This window comes from Camellia sinensis, chromosome 5 (assembly GCF_055761805.1).
Source record: "Camellia sinensis isolate YWXY chromosome 5, ASM5576180v1, whole genome shotgun sequence".
Lineage (NCBI taxonomy): Eukaryota > Viridiplantae > Streptophyta > Magnoliopsida > Ericales > Theaceae > Camellia > Camellia sinensis.
In genome coordinates this window covers 169,969,299-169,974,299 of record NC_138965.1, presented here as the reverse complement: position 1 = coordinate 169,974,299, position 5,001 = coordinate 169,969,299, and the positions used below count along the sequence as shown (strand labels likewise).

Sequence of the window (5,001 nt, the reverse complement as noted above, 5' to 3'; positions counted from 1 at the left end):
ACACAGCACAGGAAATACTGGATGGGTGAAACTCCTGCTCGAGCGCCAAAACCCCCGCTCGAGCGGACAGGTCAAAATCTGGGCAACTAGTTTTGGTTTCTAATCTCAACCAACCTGTAACAAATCTACCCAACACATCCTATAACTCAAATACAAAGTAAGAAAGGATGTACACCAGGTAATAATCAACTACTATCATCCACGGACACATGTCCGGACCACTGTACAAAAAGGGTAAACCCGGGATCGCTATATTTCATATTTTGATGATTTTTTTTTACAACAATATTTTGGTTCAATTTTCATAAACTGTTTTTTGCTTTCTTGTTTTCAATGTTTTTTGTTTTTTGTTTTTGGTCATTAGTGAATTTTTTTTTTTTTATATTTTAATGATTCGTTTTGACTTTTTAGATGAATCTAATCTACATGGATCTAAAATATATACATGAAGAAATCTATAAAAAAAAAATAAAAGAAAAAAGTTCACTAAAGATTTTTTTTCTCTTTAATGAAGTTTATTTTGTTTTTAGATTTCTTCACATATACTTTAATTATTAGTTATAAAAAATCACTAAAAAAAAATTAGTGCAGTAGTACTTGTTTATTGATTGGGGTAATGACTAAACTAAACAACGTGAATTTCTAAATTGGCATCTTTTAATTGCTTATTTCCCCTTTTAGAAGAAAGCCCCATACGTAGAGCTGGCTATGGGCTTGATGGTTTGTCCAGCTCAACTTGATATAATAAAATTTGGTATAAAAGGTTGACAAAGAAAGTAAGATTACGTGTAAAGTATAGAAGTACAAAAGTTGACATTAAACTAAACCCAAAAGGAATCCTTTGGTTGTTGTGTAATGGATTTCAATATCAATCCATTTGTTGTTGTTTCCTTTTTTGGTTTTGGTTTTGAAGAGATATCACCCAGCAAGGGTACTAACCCTAGTTTATCAACCATTTGCGCTTGGAACAACTGCAATACTTGCACACAATGAATCCAAGGTTGACACAAGGAGGCGCAACTTGACTGGTTACATTCGTTTCTTTATAAGCTCTTTGGCTCTCTTAGTTGTAAGTACTGCAATGACTCCTTTTTGTATTAATGTTTGGTTTCACAAATTAATAAACAAAACAACCAAATTAAGAAAAAATTATGAGATAAAAATGAAGGGAGGGTGCATTTGACTAATGATATTATAGTTAGGCAGAGTTGCATGTGGGCAAGTGAAATATAATTGGAAAAACTTCACTGTACCCCTGTGATTTGGGTTATATACGGTTTACCTTCTAATGTTTGGACATGACCACATAACTCTCATGTGGTTTGTAAACTAAAATGCACCGTTAGCTTTTATGTCCAATATAACAAGATGTGAAAACCACACGCCTCGGTAGAGAGTAAGTCAATTTTTATGACAAAAATATCCACTCTACATCTTCAAATTTATAGAATTTGCCATTATTCTTCTACTGTATTCACTATTTCTCTCTCTCCTCTGTTTCTTCTATTTCATTGCTAATTTTATTTTCTTTTTTCTTTGTTCTCTTTTCAGTTCTCCTTCTCCTCTTCTCCATTCTTCCTCAAAAGAGTAGAAGAGGAAGAAGAAAAAGGCATAAAGGTCAACTTACATATTTTGATAATAGAAGCTAGCGTGCTTTTGAGTTCACAAATTACATGAGGGTTATGTGCTTATTTCCAAATAATATGGGGGCAATCCACACATGAGCCAAACTATAAAGGAATAAAGTGAAGTTTGCCCAACATAATTTTAATCTTCATAAAGGGAGGTTGGGTTGGATTGGCAAATTTTAACACACAAGTCAATCAACTGCTCAATTTTTATCATCTAACTCACCAAAACCCAACCCTCTCTTAAATTTCATCATCTAGTTTCCTTGACAGTTAGGTTCAGCAACATCAGGAAAAGGAAACATTGGAAATTATACTGGTATATGCATCATTGTAGCTACTTTGGGAGTTGTAGATGGCCATGTTCAAGGAGGGATGGTTGGAGACCTATCCTTCATGTGCCCTACGTTCATCCAAGTAAGCCTTTCAAAGTGTATTATTTCTTTCAAGTTAATTATATTTAGGAAGACTTACGTGTAGATCTTAATTGGTAGTTTACCCTTATATTTAGTTTACCCTTATATTTAATACTCTCATATTTTTATTAAAATTTGATTTTTTTTAAGTTCTCTACTTTTAATTGTGACACGTAAGTCTTATATTTTATACCAATTTACCTTCCATCTATTTAGTATTAATAAGGATGACGAAATCTGTCATTGAAGTCATAACACTTATATACTCTTACTAAAATTTTACTTTAGTTGTTCCTTTTACTTTCTCCAAAATCTCACTATAGGTCCATCCATCTATTGTTAATCATCTACTGTCAATCTCATTAATAGTAGATAGATGGAAGTAGTGGTGGAGCTACAAGAATTATTTTAGGAGAGGCACTTGTTAATCACAAATTTAAAATTAAAAAAAAAAAATCAATAAACAGCAACAATAATATAATAGAATTTTTTAAAATTAATAGTAAACACAAAACATAAATATTTATTACAAAAAAATACTTTGCTAAGAAATGAAAGTGTAAACAATAATATTATAATGACCACATTTTTATACTACATTGAGTTTATCATTATGTTTTTAACACTACATTGTAAACAAATATAAGTGATGAAACTTATTCAACCAATCTAGTGGTGACAATTCACATGGTACTTCAAATGCGGTGTAAAAGTATGATTATTGTAACATTATTAGCAGGCAAATTACACACATGGTTTACATATTTCAAATTCTATGTTAATCCCTCAATCTCTTTGAGAGTGAATAGATCATTTTTTTTATTCTTAATTTGTGTTAATTTATTAATGGGCATTACTAATTGTATTAAATTGACATAATGTGAAAAAATAAAAGATAAATTGATGTAATTGAAACTATAGAATCAAATTGGAGTGAACAATCTGTAAGGACCACATGTTTAATTTTCCCAACAAGAAAAAATAAGAAGAAGAAAAAAATAGAGAACAGAGAAAGGACAAAGAGTAATTTTTTAATTTAGAGTTCTTATGTGATTGTAATAAATCAAAAGTTAATACATTACTTGACATGTCATTGTGAGACTTAAATTGTAAGTCTTAATTTTTTTCAATTAGGAAGGGCCGTTAAATATTAATTTTTAAAGGATCTTATATAAACTAAGGTGGGCACAATTATAATTTTTAAGGGTCAAAACAAAAATATTTTGCAAATATATAGGTACTAGTGTAATTATAAAAATCTGAGGAGGGGCACGTGCCCCACCTAGTCCCTTCTTCCCTTCGTCTCTGGATGGAAGGGTGTCATTACAACTTGATTTCAAATGTAAGTGATTAATCGTCACAATTAAAAATGAAACATCCAAAGTGAGATTTTGGCGAAATCACACAAATGTAAAAGTATAACCACTCAGCTTTTTCTTTTTCTTTTTTTCTTTCAATTCTTAGAATAAATTTGCTTACTACATGAATATTTTTTGTAATGAATTTTTGGCAGTCATTCCAAGCTGGTTTGGCTGCATCAAGGGCTCTCACATCGACATTGAGACTAATGACAAAAGCAGCCTTTGAAAGAACTGATAATGGCCTTTCCAAGGGAGCCAGTATGAAATATTTCCCTCTCTTATAAACATCCTTTTTGGAGTTAATTATGTTTTTCATTTTTGTAATTTGAATCAAATTTTATTTTGATCCTCATAGTTTTAAATTGAACAGTTTAATCCTTACAATTCAAAATTAGTTTTAGTTTAGTCACCCACCTCAAAAGTATAAACTTGGGATATATAGAGCAACTAGATTCATATGTTGTATGTACTCAAATTGAAAATCAAAAATTTTATTTCATATATGTTCGAGTATGCAAAACTAATGATTAATTTCAAAAGATTACTTAATTTCGAGTTTTATATGTTTTTTTTTATAATTTTAAATTGGCCAATATTTAGTCAATACTAATGATTAATTTTTATTTTTTTATTTTTATTTTTTTTGCGGATGGTTTTTGACGTACAAATGTGGATGACTTTTTTTGACAAGTACGGAAGGACATTGTTTTTATATCTTTGTCTGTATATATAGTGGTTCATACAAATTAGTTTTTTTGCGTGGTAAATATCTAAAATTTGGCCTGATAGAAATTAGCATTGAATGTGGTACAAATTAGTTTTTGGGGCGGTACAAAATAAATTTTTGGTGTGGTATAGATTTCCTTTTGGATATTAAATTTGGTTAATCCTCTATTATGTATGGAATTAAATTATTGGGGCTTGGATTATACTTGGTTCGTATGGAATTTGTATTACATTTAGAATTGGACATTGAATATAAATTTTTTGGATGGTTGGAAGTAAAATGTGTGCACGTTGTTGAATGGTTGCTAATATATTCAGTATTGATGAATTATATCGTTTATACAAGGTACAGGTTGCACTAATAATGGATACAAGTGGTTCAGAAAGTAAAAAAAGAAATTTAATATAGTATTTGGTGACTAAATATGTTGGTAGCCAAAAATGTAAGCAAATGTTTTGGTGACCAATAATTTAGTAGCAAAAAATAACCAAATGGCTTTTTGCGACCAAAGACATAGTAGCTAAAAAAAATTAGAATGAGGGAAGTTTAATTGCCCACTAAATATTTTAGTCACTAAAAACATAACATCCTTTGGCGACTAAAATGTTTGGTCACTAAATGTACGTATTCTATTAGCGACTAAAATTTTAGTCTCTAATAGTTTAATTTAGTTTTATGTGAGAACTTTCGGCGACTAATATTTTAGTCGCCAAAAGATACCTTTGCCGACTAACCAAAGTTTAGTAGCCAAAAGTTCAATTTCGGCGACCAATAATTTAGTCACCAAAAGATCACCTTTCCCGACTAACCAAAGTTTAGTAGCCAAATGTTTTACTTTCGGCGACCAAAAATGGTTTAGTCGCCCATAC

The 5,001-nt window shown here is 30.5% G+C and overlaps 1 non-coding gene across 1 annotated transcript; it reads left to right on the top strand.

The window, feature by feature from the left end:
- The first annotated feature begins 225 nt into the window (after nt 1-225).
- On the top strand, nt 226-3,990 carry LOC114307882 (uncharacterized). The gene is made up of 3 exons (XR_014328950.1): nt 226-1,069; nt 1,902-2,045; nt 3,558-3,990. It is a non-coding gene; the product is annotated as an uncharacterized LOC114307882 (transcript).
- The last annotated feature ends 1,011 nt before the right edge of the window (nt 3,991-5,001 follow it).